Source organism: Phoenix dactylifera, chromosome 7 (assembly GCF_051530095.1).
Source record: "Phoenix dactylifera cultivar Ajwa chromosome 7, Ajwa_hap1_PhDact_Kaust_v1.1, whole genome shotgun sequence".
NCBI lineage: Eukaryota > Viridiplantae > Streptophyta > Magnoliopsida > Arecales > Arecaceae > Phoenix > Phoenix dactylifera.
In genome coordinates this window covers 12,001,768-12,016,889 of record NC_143196.1, presented here as the reverse complement: position 1 = coordinate 12,016,889, position 15,122 = coordinate 12,001,768, and the positions used below count along the sequence as shown (strand labels likewise).

At 41.0% G+C, this 15,122-nt stretch overlaps 2 long non-coding RNA genes across 2 annotated transcripts; both read left to right on the top strand.

Annotated features, from left to right (window-relative positions):
* The first annotated feature begins 4,192 nt into the window (after positions 1–4,192).
* Positions 4,193–8,213, top strand: LOC149753148 (uncharacterized). Its single transcript, XR_016395925.1, has 3 exons — positions 4,193–4,494; positions 5,796–5,846; positions 7,171–8,213. It is a non-coding gene; the product is annotated as an uncharacterized LOC149753148 (long non-coding RNA).
* A 1,035-nt stretch (positions 8,214–9,248) lies between these two features.
* On the top strand, positions 9,249–13,487 carry LOC148702917 (uncharacterized). The gene is made up of 3 exons (XR_015967308.2): positions 9,249–10,627; positions 11,943–11,993; positions 13,317–13,487. It is a non-coding gene; the product is annotated as an uncharacterized LOC148702917 (long non-coding RNA).
* The last annotated feature ends 1,635 nt before the right edge of the window (positions 13,488–15,122 follow it).

Genomic DNA, 15,122 nt, shown 5'->3' with positions numbered 1-15,122 from the left:
CGAGGTCTTACGAACTCAGTCTTATAAATCATATAGGATCTCTCCTTATTTACCAAGGTCGATAAATTTCTTGTAAGTGCATACCCTACTCCTCCAGTGAACCTACTGCAGCCAATCTACACTACAAGGACCCATATGACTAAAGACCATGTATACGTGCAATCAAACTACAGTAACCTCACTGTGAGCAGCCGAAGTACCGTAGATCAAAGGACTAGTCACACTACTGCAACATCAAGCAAGTCACTGACGAGTGGATAGACATCAAATGATTTCTTATCTTGATCACGCTCAGTACCATTGTTCTCTAACAAGCACTTGCACTATCACTTCAGTGTCGCCACACCATGGACTCAAGACTCGTCCATCCATGAGGAAAGCAATCTGCGCACTGATCTCATCGGATCGATCACCGTCCTCGTGATGATCCATGAATAAGGAGCATTTAAGAATTAATCACCAATGACACATAGCTCAAAATCTCAATACTTGAAAATATGCATCATCATCTTTTTAATTCCTTGGACGATTCATAGACACATACATAATATGAATGAAAAAGACGCCCATCTTTATTTAATAATAATAAAGTCAAGTACAAAATTATGTCCCAGAATTAATAATGTGTCAACTAGATTGGCTTCTAGGGCATACATCTAACATATCCTGGGTCGACACTTCAAGATATTGAGACGGCTCTTGCTGTGATAACTTCAAAGGGTCGACTCATCTTCTTCAGGAGTCGCCCCTTTAAACACAAGGGTCAACTCATGCACTAATTTTTCTGGCTGACGTTGAGACTGAACTGGGGTCGACTCTTCAATTTCGGGGGTCGACTCATTTGGAATAAGGGTTGACTCTTCAAACTTTGTCTTAGGCGGTAAAGGCTTTCTGTTAAGTTTTAACTACACAAGGGTCGATTCATATAATGCGAGGGTCGACTCGTTGACTGTGCCACTCGAAGAAAACATGTCAGAGTCAACTCAAACTTGTCCTTTTTGCTTAGGGGTTGACTCAAGTTTTTCAAACAGAAAACTTTAGACTTCATCTTTGATCTCCATGGATTGGATTAAGATCATTTTCCTTTAAGAACACATCAAATGAATTATTTGCGAAGAACTTATAATTTTGCAGTGCTTCATTTTTTCTAATTTTTCTTGACTTAGAAAACTTCACAATTAAGCCAACATCGTTAGTACACAACATCATCTCAAGTATTTTGTAATCATCAAAATTCATCCTTTAGGGTTAGCATCATTTAATTGAGTTACAATTCTAGATCTAGGTTTTCATATCACTTAATTCTTAATTAAGTGTAAGCTTATGAAAGTTTAGATCTTTGTATAATCCTTTTAATTACACCTTAATTATAAACTTTCAGTTCTTAAAACTTTTTTCAGATCTGAGTTTGATAATTAATCATGTGTAATTCACCTTTTAATTCATGTTTAAATCATTATGATTTATGTTCACACATCATATACATAAACTATCATGAATTAATTGAAACATCAAACAACTTTTGCATTTATTTTCAGATATGATAATTCTTTTAAAATCAGTGATTAAATGAATCATATATTTTATTTAAATCTAATCTAAACAATTTTATAATTTCAAATTTATTCATGTTACATATATTAACATAAACATTGTATCACATGCATTCAAATTTCAGATCTAGTTAATCATGCATCATCAGCAATTAAATTAATTATAAAAATACTTTGGATCTAATCTAAACATATTAATGATTCCAGATTTAATTGCAATAATTAAAACATAAAAGATTAAACAAAGAACCTGGCTCTGATACCACTGAAAGCAATCCTATGATGCTAGTAGTGATAGCATGCTGAAATTAAAACTTTTTCAAAATCAATGGCTGTACCTGTTCGGGTTGCCTACATACCCCTTCACAAGGGGGATCAAGCCATACGTAGTTCTTTTAATTTTAAAATTCACAGCGAAAAAATCGAATTAAACATTTTAATTCTAACATGCATAAGAAATCAAATTTCAATATGATCAATATGCCGGAATCGTTTAAACGATTATGCTAAAATCATTGCACGATTAATTTCAGATCTAAAATGAGATTATTAATTAAGTTCTAAACTCAATTAATTTAACACCCAACTAATCTTCGAATGCCCATCGAATAGGCTATGAAGATTACTCTGTGAAGAGCCCCAAAAGAGGTTTAACCCTTGGAGATTGGAACCTATAAGAAATATCTTTTGATCTAGATTCATACCTTTATAAAATCTGAAAGTAATGGATCTGATGCTCGAGCTTCGTAGCCACACACTCATTTGGCCTCTACGAGTAATCCACGCGAAGCTCTTGGAGTAATCCAATCCCGTGGAAGTGCTAGCTTGCGCGGGATCTTCTTTTGCTGAATTTTGATCTTTCCGACGCTATCAACTTTTGATTCGCCTTCTTGGAAGAACTTGGAGGAATGGTTTGTAGGGATTAAAGAGGACTTAGATCTGTTCTAAAGGCTCTTATTAGGGATCCCTATCAGCTATGGTGAGATGGACTTAGAGGAGAATGAAGTCGGCTAGATGGAAGGCTGATTTTCATTTTTTGCAACACAAGGAATTAATCCCTTTTTAAAGCACGCCATCTGATCATTTGAATTCGAAATTCAAATGGAAATCTGGTATCTTGTTGGCGCATGAAGGGGATGGTTGTAACAAGATAGATCCTATCTTGTTTGAATTAAAAATTCAAACAATAGATAGTTCATGCGGGTGAGATCATTTGAAATGGATGGTGTTGATTTGATTTCATTCAAATTTAATTCGAAATTCCATTGATAATCATCTAGCCAATCTTCCACATCTCCCACGATCTAAATCTCATCACTTTTCATTGAAAAACCACATCCGGATCGAATCCCTCAAGTTCAGCCCGTCTGTGAGTTCCAGAATTTTCAGAAGGAGTCGACCTTTCCGATCTCGAGTCGACTCCAAGTCGCCTCGAGTCAACTCCAAAGTCGACCCGAGTCGACCCTAGAGCTTCGCAGGTCGACCGTAGCTGAGACAACAGAGAGCTTCTTCCCCTGATACACCCAGCTAGTCGACCCCTTCAGAGCTTGAGTCGACCCCAACTTGCTCGAGTCGACCCCAAAAAAACTCGAGTCGACCCCACCTAGGAAAACAGAAGAGGTCATCCTCTAGGTTCTCTGAGAGAGTCGACCCCAGCCAAGCTTGAGTCGATCCCATCTTGAGTCGACCCCTCTTTACTTTGAGTCGACCCGAATCAGGTCAAAACCCTGATTGAACCCAAAATTGAATCCAATTCAATTTGGCTCATCCTTAGTCCATTTACTCAATCAAATTGAGTTTATTAGTAATCTAATTACTAATTAATCCTCCAATAATTATTTTAATTATTTTATAGGATAATTTGCCAATCGAATTGATCAAATTATCCCTGAATGATTCTCAATCATCCATCAGCCATCTTGATCAATCAGGAAACTTCTATGTGTGTGACCTCATAGGTTCGAACTTAAGTCGGTAGTACAGAAATGACTTTCTGCACTAATCGATGTGACCATCTAGCAATGGTACCCGACGTCCGAATATGCCGAATATATGCGAAGCAAATATTCTAAAATCCTGGACTATGGTTACTATATAATTCATCTCTTTGACTCCTAATGTTAGGATGACTTCAGAGTTCTGTTAACTCTCTAATCAGTACATTCACTATGTGATCAATTTTAGATATTCTGTAACTCATCACAACGATTACCCTGGCCAAGGTTTTGCTAAATTGAACATAAAGCATTATCTCCTATTTCTAGGAGGGGTCAATTCCATCTTGACTCACACACCGATTTTGCAAGTACTTGACTACACCCAGTAACCTTCCATTCCAGAATTAGAAATTCTGCTAGTTCGGTACCAAATACAGTGAGTTGCTTGCTAATCATTGTAGTGATCTCAGGTCTGAGGGATACTTATATCCATATCCACTCGGAACATCTCTTGACAGTATAGCGTTCCGAAATTAGTCACGTTTAGTGAAATATACTTCTACACTTCACCTGTGTGACATATCAGTGTCTCAACACTCCTTGGTTATGTAATGTCCGGGCCCACAACCTACTAGGCCCAATAAGGAATAGGCCCAGTTAAGGTTTGGGCCCAAATTTTACTGTGGCAGTATAATTATATGATTAGGAAAAAAAAAAAAAAAAACGAGGGGATAAGACCGACAGGGAAGGGTGACCCGCACCCCCTGCTGGCAGCCGATGCCGGCGCGCCGGAGACAAGGGGGGGCGGCGGCCAGTCCCGAGGTATGGAGGAAAGGAGAGGATGGGACCTCTCAGAGGGGGGTTTCATCCTCTAAATAATCATTTAAGCCTCTGCCGGCAACCCCAAGTGAGAGACCCCCTAGAGCACTGAACGAGAGAGAGAGGGTTTGCCAAACCTACTTCCGTCGCCGGAGAAGATGCTCGTGGCTTCTTCCAAAAGCTAGGTAAGCCCTCTACCTTCTCTCCTCCTGATTTATTTAGGATAACAAAGAAAGAATGAAAGCAAAGAAGATGAAGGGGGAGGGGGTTACCGTGCGCGGCCAGGGACGTCGCCAACAGCGTGAACGCTGCCGGCCTCGGCTCGGCCGCAGGTACAGGCCGCGGACCGGCTGCGAGCACGGACGAGCCCATTGGCCGCTGGAATCAGCCGCGGGCGCCGCCGGCCGTGGCGTGACCCCAAGCTCGGCCTCTCCCGAGCCCCCTCATCTTCTTCCTTGTGATGGGAAGGGGAGGAGATTAGAGTAGAAAAAGGGTTCGGGAGAGCCTTCGGGAGAGAGAAGAAAGGGAGGAGAAGAGAGAAGAAGAAAGAATGAGAGGGTTGAGAAGGAAGGTTGAAGAAGAAAAAAAAAAAGAAGAGAGGAAGAGGGGACTCATCCTCGTCGTCGTGTGCGGCGGCCGCTGGCTTCGGCCGCGAGCACCGTCGCCGCAGGCGCGCGATGCAGGCTCGGCCGGGGACGCCGCCGGTCGTGGCCCGGCCCCCTTCCGCTCGCCGCCCCCCTTCCACTCGACGTCCTCCCTTCGTCGGAGAAGAGAAGAGGAGACCGTCGCCCTCTCTTCGCCGGAGAGTAGAGGAGAAGAGGAAGGGGAGATCGGGATGAAAGAAGAAGGGAGGAGAGGAAGCTTCGGGAAGGAGAAGAAAAGAAAAAGGAGAAGAGAAGAAAAGGAAAGAAAAAGGAAAAGAAAAAGAAAAAGAAAAAGAAAGAAAAAGAGAAACAAAAAAAAAAGAAAAGAAAAAGAAAAGAAAAGAAAGAAAATGAGAAGAGAAAAGAAAAGAGTGGGTTAACGGGCCGGAATCGGGTTCGGATCCGAAACACGGTAAGCCCAATAATAAGAAATTGGTTTAGCCAATTGAACCTGAACCCGAGCCCAATAAGATTGGGCTAAGTCTGGACGAGCCCAAACTGCAAATTGGGTCCGAATCCAATTAAGCTGAGTTGGTCTCAGCATACCTAATTGATTGTAAATCAGGCCCAATTCAAGCCCAATTTAACTGACAGAAGGTCGAATTGACCTTGGGCTAATCCTGACTCAGACCCAAATGAGCCACGTTGACCAAATCAGAGGACCCAATTGGCTAGAAAAGGTTGGACCCAATCTGGTTTTAAATCGAACCCCAAAGGCTTCAAATTGGACTTGGGCTAAATCCTTGGATAGGATCCAAGCAAGTAAGTTCATAGTATGATGAACTAAGAAATTTTATAATAAATGAATGGGGAATAATGTAATCCCTATGATGTTGTTTTAGGTGATTGAGGATTAGTCACCTGGACTTGAGCAATTTGGAAAGCGAATTGAAGTAAGTAATCTATCTTAATCTTATCGTAGATCCTGTATTATGTTTTATAAGATGAACCAGTGCTTTTCATACAACTTAAATTGTATACATGATTGGTGAGAAAAGTAAGTAATCTGCCTTAATCTTTATGGATCATACATGAAATTTAACATGTTATGCATGTACTGTAGGCTAAGAACGATATGTGTATCTGACATGCTCTAGTTACACAAGATATGATGATATATGCTTTATATTCCGTTATGCCTACAAAATACTGGGATTACGTTACATGCTAAGATATGAGTTATGAAATATGAACATGAGTGGTACATGTCAGTCACATAATTCATAGTTGTGCACATATTATGTTTTCATAGCTCTTGTGATACATGCAAAATGAATGGAGTTCCATGTTATGATTTTTCTTAGCATGAGTGTAAAGAATGATAATGATTTGCCCTAGCTGCATATTGCTTGTAAGGGGGTACCTAAGAACTACTAATGCTACGGGCCGAATGCAACTGAGCCGGCCTTGCCAGTGGCCGATAATGACTGAGCCAGCCCTGCCAGTGGCCGACTAATAACTGAGCAGGCCCCGCCAGTGACCATTAATGAATTCGCCGTAGCATCTATGAGGTACTACCTATACTGAGCATTATTTATGAACTCTTAAGAGCTACTGACCCAATGTAACTGAGCCGGCCTTGCCAGTGGCCGAGAATGACTGAGCCAGCCCCGCCAGTGGCCGCCTAATAACTGAGCCGGTCCCGCCAGTGGCCAAGAATGACTTCGCAGTAGCATTTAAGAGCATGACCACGGTATGCCGGGGGCACGGTTTCATATGCATATTTATGAAAATGATATTTGAAGCATGGTCATGAGGCTCGTTTCAGAGATTGGGTATATGAGGCGGGTGCTTCCAAATCCTGCAGATGTGTTTTTGGGGAGAAGCAAAATCGGTGAGGGGTGAAGGACGCTTGCGTGAAGCCCCGGAACCGGCCAACATCTGGCAGGGGAGCCCCGTGTTTCCTCCTCATGTGGGCCCGATAGTCACGTGCCCTGCGCAGGCGGGCCGTGACATTTATGAACGTGCCTGACCAAAGCATACATTGTTTTACAACGGGTTTTGAATATATCGTTATGAAATGTTGTATTTTGCTATAACCGATATCTCCTTTAAATTGCATACATATTATGCCGTGAAGATGATTAGATAAATATGCATGTCAGCTTCTCAAACCCTGCATAAACATGGTTACCGTTATGTTCGATCCGGTAAGATTATGTATGATTACTTACTGAGCCGTGTAGCTCATATCCGTTCATTTACTTTTTCTTTCAGATCCTCACCACTGATAGCTGCCAGAGACACGTTAATTTGGTATCAGGGCTTCTGGGTAAATCAAGTATACTTTTGTGTACATAAACTATGTAGAAGCTCTGTATTTGGGTACTGACCAGCATGTTGTACTAAGAATGCTTTCATATGAAAAGATTCGGTTGGTTTGACTACCCTATTACCCAGGTATGAGGCTGCGTGCTATTGCGGGTAGTAGTCGGCAATAGCACGGCCGTGTCACGGATCCGGATCCGGGGCGTGACATTCTAGTGGTATCAGAGCAATAGGTTAATCATGAGTAAAAAAAAATTCCAAATTTTAATAAGGGCAGGGGTAGTTAAATCTCATTTAGTGAAATTCCGTATAATTGGAAAGAAAGAAAAGATTTTATTGGTTGCATCATCGGTCAGTCACGAAAATTGCTTGACACAAATATTTTGATAGGTGATAATGAGCAACAAAAAGAAAGAAGCTAGGGCTAATACAAAGCCATTCTAGGGGCATGATTGTGACAGGTATGGTATTAGAGCTTAAGATTTAAGACTACTAAGGATTTTGGTGTTTTGAATCAGAATGCTAACGAGCCATGCCAAAATAAGAAAAAGCTATTTTGGAGATTTCTCGACGGAGTAAATTGTATTTTGGATTATGATTAAATTAGATTTTGACTGATGTTAAGTGGAATACTAGCCATGGAATATTAAAGTACATTGTGATTATTTATGTATCAGTATATAGGTGATATTGGAAGTTTAACTTGGTACTGGGTACTGTGGATGATACTTCTAGTTTGAAGTTAATTATTTTGATGGCAGGATAGGGTTTATTCATAAGTTGTTTCAGGCTTGGACAAGGAAAGATATTTTTAATATTCTTCGAGGATAAAATCTGTATGACAAATTATGCAGGCAACTATTATATAGAAAGAAAGTATATTTGAGAAATGAGATCTAAGAGTTTCCCCTTTGTTTACTTGGAATGTGAAATATTAGATCTTTGCAAATTATAATGCAAGATTAATATTTCGATTGGAAGTCATTTAGTAAATTCTGAGAATAATTTTTAATGTTGAAGAATATTTTAGGCTCAAATGTTCTACATTGGATAAAGTGCAGTAGTTTGTGATCCTGTGATAAATCAATTAAACAAATATTAGTTGATGTTTTGATAAAAAAAAAAGAGAGAGAATGATGATGACATGGGGTCATTAGGAAATGCGAGTGGAATCAGCAATAGAATTGATACGGGAACATGCCCAATAGCACATGATGTTGCAGGAGTTTGTATTAGTGATCATGCTTGTAAGATTTGAAATAAATTATTTTATCTCTAATAGAGGGGCAATTATTAAATGCTTTCATTTATCACTAAGAAGCAAGTCTAAATTATTTTATGAGGAAGGTGAAAAAAAAAAAAAAATTATGAATGATAATTCCACATATCATCGTCTAGTGGAAAGAGTACAATAGAAGAAGATTTTTAAATAGAGATCTTACAACAAAAGTATACATCCTTTTCTTTTAACGGGGATGTGAGATCCAGAACCACCTTCTAGCAATGCTAAAGTAGGGCAGATTATTGTTCATGCAATTTAAAGATACCTAATATAAGATTGGGATATTGAGAAATAATTTTCAGAAGTTTACACAATTTCGAGCTTAAAATGTCCTAAGATGACTTGAGAGCTTATCTCGTATTAGGAAAGAAGGCTTATTTTCAATGAATGAAGTTGTTGAAAATGTAAAATTCTTTTTAAAGCGTTGTCGCTTATTTAAGAGGATCTTATGTTGGGATACCCTTTCTTTGCTCGCTCATGGAAAAGTAAAAAAGAAGTTTTGGCTAAGTAACATACGATCTAGATGGAGGAAAGATTTGAAGTGCAAATACAGATGAGGAATTAAATAGTTCTGTTTGTAGGCAAATAGTATGTTGATCAAAAGTTATTTGTGAATTCAAAGGAATTTGATCAGAATGCGCAGCGAAAACATAGTGATTGGAATTATTTATCTAAGTTGGCCAGAAGTATTATTCTTTTGATTCGGAAAGTTTTGATCTATTTTCTTGTATAGTAAGATTTTTTTTTTTGGATAAATAAAAGGAGAATGTTCTGATTTCTGGATAGCACTGTGCTATCCTAGATTCTCCAGTTTTATGTCATGCTAAGAAACTTCTTAGCATCTTTTGACATGAATTAATAGATCATCGATTTTGATCTTGGATCTAGAATATGTTGGTATGAACCTTCTCCCTCCTAAATTTGAAGCTTGAATTTTTTTAATTAATATCCATCCTTTATTCGATTGAAAGAAATTAAGGTTGTCAATTGACTTTGATGAATAACTATCAAGGGTGGATTGAAGTTGTTTATGATCTAATCTTGTGATAGATCGGGTAATCGAGAGCAGTTGATACTTTGACAAAGAAACTTGATCTTCTTATTCAGAATTAAGATGTTGATTTTATGAATAATCTGGAGAGAGAGCTGTATAATCTTCACCCGTGAGTTTTTCTATTATTGGTAACTCCCGGGAGAATCTTGGCATCTTAAATTTAGTATTAACGGATTGATGGTGCCTTGGTTGGGCTTAGACCTGAAATGTTCCCTACTCCTAGCTATGACATCTTCGATCTACCTATCTAAAAGGGGTTTGAAGTTTTGCTAGGATAAAAGTTGATCATAAAATTGTAGGCAAGGTTAAGAGAAGAAAGAAGATTATAGATTATGAAAAGTATTTGATGCTAATGCTCTCACCTATTTTTGTTAAGCCGATTACGATCTTTGTGTGGACTTAATCAAAAGCAATTAATTTCTCGGGCCAAGGATTATAGCATCTAAGGTGGGAAGATTAGTCTTCTTTTGGAAGAGATCAAAAGAACTCCTATATCATAAATAGAAGGGATCAAGTTTTGAGGTGCCATGATTTTGCCAAAATCTTATCAGCAAGCATTTTAAGAGGGAGACTAACCGAGAACTAGAGGGTGACTCGATGGTTGAATACTTTTAAAGCCTGAACCTTAAGGTATGACTAATTTCGAGGACGAAATTATTTTAAGGGGGGTAGGATGTAATGTCCGGGCCCACAACCTACTAGGCCCAATAAGGAATAGGCCCAGTTAAGGTTTGGGCCCAAATTTTACTGTGGCAGTATAATTACGTGATTAGGAAAAAAAAAAAAAAAACGAGGGGATAAGACCGACAGGGAAGGGTGACCCGCACCCCCTGCTGGCAGCCGATGCCGGCGCGCCGGAGACAAGGGGGGGCGGCGGCCAGTCCCGAGGTATGGAGGAAAGGAGAGGATGGGACCTCTCAGAGGGGGGTTTCATCCTCTAAATAATCATTTAAGCCTCTGCCGGCAACCCCAAGTGAGAGACCCCCTAGAGCACTGAACGAGAGAGAGAGGGTTTGCCAAACCTACTTCCGTCGCCGGAGAAGATGCTCGTGGCTTCTTCCAAAAGCTAGGTAAGCCCTCTACCTTCTCTCCTCCTGATTTATTTAGGATAACAAAGAAAGAATGAAAGCAAAGAAGATGAAGGGGGAGGGGGTTACCGTGCGCGGCCAGGGACATCGCCAACAGCGTGAACGCTGCCGGCCTCGGCTCGGCCGCAGGTACAGGCCGCGGACCGGCTGCGAGCACGGACGAGCCCATTGGCCGCTGGAATCAGCCGCGGGCGCCGCCGGCCGTGGCGTGACCCCAAGCTCGGCCTCTCCCGAGCCTCCTCATCTTCTTCCTTGTGATGGGAAGGGGAGGAGATTAGAGTAGAAAAAGGGTTCGGGAGAGCCTTCGGGAGAGAGAAGAAAGGGAGGAGAAGAGAGAAGAAGAAAGAATGAGAGGGTTGAGAAGGAAGGTTGAAGAAGAAAAAAAAAAAAAAAAAGAAAGAAGAGAGGAAGAGGGGACTCATCCTCGTCGTCGTGTGCGGCGGCCGCTGGCTTCGGCCGCGAGCACCGTCGCCGGCGCGCGATGCAGGCTCGGCCGGGGACGCCGCCGGTCATGGCCCGGCCCCTTTCCGCTCGCCGCCCCCCTTCCACTCGACGTCCTCCCTTCGTCGGAGAAGAGAAGAGGAGACCGTCGCCCTCTCTTCGCCGGAGAGTAGAGGAGAAGAGGAAGGGGAGATCGGGATGAAAGAAGAAGGGAGGAGAGGAAGCTTCGGGAAGGAGAAGAAAAGAAAAAGGAGAAGAGAAGAAAAGGAAAGAAAAAGGAAAAGAAAAAGAAAAAGAAAAAGAAAGAAAAAGAGAAACAAAAAAAAAAAAGAAAAGAAAAGAAAAAGAAAAGAAAAGAAAGAAAATGAGAAGAGAAAAGAAAAGAGTGGGTTAACGGGTCGGAATCGGGTTCGGATCCGAAACACGGTAAGCCCAATAATAAGAAATTGGTTTAGCCAATTGAACCTGAACCCGAGCCCAATAAGATTGGGCTAAGTCTGGACGAGCCCAAACTGCAAATTGGGTCCGAATCCAATTAAGCTGAGTTGGTCTCAGCATACCTAATTGATTGTAAATCAGGCCCAATTCAAGCCCAATTTAACTGACAGAAGGTCGAATTGACCTTGGGCTAATCCTGACTCAGACCCAAATGAGCCACATTGACCAAATCAGAGGACCCAATTGGCTAGAAAAGGTTGGACCCAATCTGGTTTTAAATCGAACCCCAAAGGCTTCAAATTGGACTTGGGCTAAATCCTTGGATAGGATCCAAGCAAGTAAGTTCATAGTATGATGAACTAAGAAATTTTATAATAAATGAATGGGGAATAATGTAATCCCTATGATGTTGTTTTAGGTGATTGAGGATTAGTCACCTGGACTTGAGCAATTTGGAAAGCGAATTGAAGTAAGTAATCTATCTTAATCTTATCGTAGATCCTGTATTATGTTTTATAAGATGAACCAGTGCTTTTCATACAACTTGAATTGTATACATGATTGGTGAGAAAAGTAAGTAATCTGCCCTAATCTTTATGGATCATACATGAAATTTAACATGTTATGCATGTACTGTAGGCTAAGAACGATATGTGTATCTGACATGCTCTAGTTACACAAGATATGATGATATATGCTTTATATTCCGTTATGCCTACAAAATACTGGGATTACGTTACATGCTAAGATATGAGTTATGAAATATGAACATGAGTGGTACATGTCAGTCACATAATTCATAGTTGTGCACATATTATGTTTTCATAGCTCTTGTGATACATGCAAAATGAATGGAGTTCCATGTTATGATTTTTCTTAGCATGAGTGTAAAGAATGATAATGATTTGCCCTAGCTGCATATTGCTTGTAAGGGGGTACCTAAGAACTACTAATGCTACGGGCCGAATGCAACTGAGCCGGCCTTGCCAGTGGCCGATAATGACTGAGCCAGCCCCGCCAGTGGCCGACTAATAACTGAGCAGGCCCCGCCAGTGACCATTAATGAATTCGCCGTAGCATCTATGAGGTACTACCTATACTGAGCATTATTTATGAACTCTTAAGAGCTACTGACCCAATGTAACTGAGCCGGCCTTGCCAGTGGCCGAGAATGACTGAGCCAGCCCCGCCAGTGGCCGCCTAATAACTGAGCCGATCCCGCCAGTGGCCAAGAATGACTTCGCAGTAGCATTTAAGAGCATGACCACGGTATGCCGGGGCACGGTTTCATATGCATATTTATGAAAATGATATTTGAAGCATGGTCATGAGGCTCGTTTCAGAGATTGGGTATATGAGGCGGGTGCTTCCAAATCCTGCATATGTGTTTTTGGGGAGAAGCAAAATCGGTGAGGGGTGAAGGACGCTTGCGTGAAGCCCCGGAACCGGCCAACATCTGGCAGGGGAGCCCCGTGTTTCCTCCTCATGTGGGCCCGATAGTCACGTGCCCTGCGCAGGCGGGCCGTGACATTTATGAACGTGCCTGACCAAAGCATACATTGTTTTACAACGGGTTTTGAATATATCGTTATGAAATGTTGTATTTTGCTATAACCGATATCTCCTTTAAATTGCATACATATTATGCCATGAAGATGATTAGATAAATATGCATGTCAGCTTCTCAAACCCTGCATAAACATGGTTACCGTTATGTTCGATCCGGTAAGATTATGTATGATTACTTACTGAGCCGTGTAGCTCATATCCGTTCATTTACTTTTTCTTTCAGATCCTCACCACTGATAGCTGCCAGAGACACGTTAATTTGGTATCAGGGCTTCTGGGGTAAAGCAAGTATACTTTTGTGTACATAAACTATGTAGAAGCTCTGTATTTGGGTACTGACCAGCATGTTGTACTAAGAATGCTTTCATATGAAAAGATTCGGTTGGTTTGACTACCCTATTACCCAGGTATGAGGCTGCGTGCTATTGCGGGTAGTAGTCGGCAATAGCACGGCCGTGTCACGGATCCGGATCCGGGGCGTGACAGGTTAAGAGGACAACCAACGTATATGTCACACAACGACCTAATCTCGATAATGCTGTCGTTCTAGTAACAGCATATCATTTGATCGCGAATAGATTTAAGGACTTAAAGATAAATCCTCCTTTATCATAAAATAAGTCCTAAGAACTTCATCATATAAGAGTTCATTTGAAGATGTACAATGAAATGATGAATAATGCCAAATAATACTTTATTAATTTGTCAATTTATTTACAAAATTTAATCATCAACATACTGACGATTGAAACTTAGGATACAATTTCCAACACTCGCATCTGTATGGGGTCGACTCGTGATCTTCTCGAGTCGGCTCGGTCTCAGTCGGACAAATACCATTCTTCTGTCTTTTTTGTCGGAATCGACTTGTTCATAGCTGGAGTCGATTCGATATCAGTTAGCTTAAAAATGAGGCTTCTGTCTTTTTGCAGGAGTCGACTCGTCCACAGTTGGAGTCAACTCGATATTAGTTGGAGACGACTCAATATCAGTTGGAGACGTCTCGTATCAGTTGGCTTGAAAACTGGTCTTTCGTCTTTTCACAAGAGTCGACTCATCCACAGTTGAAGTCGACTCGATATTAGTTGGAGATGACTCGATATCAGTTGGAGACGACTCGATATCAGTTGACTTAAAAACTGATCTTCTATCTTTTCTCAGGAGTCGACTCGCCTACAGTTGGAGTCGACTCAGGCACTGTACCTTAAAAAATACTTCTCTGTCTTTGCTCTTAGAGTCGGCTCGGTCTAAGTCGGAGTCGACTCGCGCTCTACACTTAGAAATCATGCTTTCTGTCAAACCATCATGAGTCGACTTGCCCGAACTGGGAGTCGGCTCGAGTGTGTGTCATTTAACAGCCTTTGTGCCAGAGTCGATTCGAGAATCTTCGGAATCGGCTCGAGTGCAGGGTGAAAATTGAGATTGGTTCCAAACATAGTAAAGGTGGAATTTAAAAAGTCCTTGAACCAATTTTTAAGTCATTTTAGCACATTCAACAATATTTCCCTGAAACACTCATTTGAATTCATTAGTATAATATGAAATATACTCAAGTATTTTAGGCTCATCAAAATCAAATAGGAGAACAACAATCACTCAATAGTTGAATTTGGTTCGCTGGAAGTCGCACAAGTGTCAGGCCTCTACAGGTATCTACACGAGGTAGATCGTTCCACGCTCCTTGATCTCATTGGGGTGCTAGCTCCCTTGCAGAGATCGCTTTGATGGCTGATTTTCTCTCCCTTTAATCAACTCCTTGATTACTTTGAGAGGAAGAAGAAGGAGGACGAAGAAGGACAAGGAGGAGGAAGAAGAAGAACTTTTTCTTTTGCTCACGCCAAGGAGGAAGAAGGAGGAAGGGTGGGCCGGCTGCAAGAGGACTTTTTTTTTATGCTCTATGCCCCACGCCTGGTCCCATTTTATAGGCATCTCATGCCCCATACAAATCAGGAATAATCTCAATGATGAATCACTTCTTGATTCATCCCTCCAAATTCTACCACATCCCTTACTTAATTTTATCAGACCC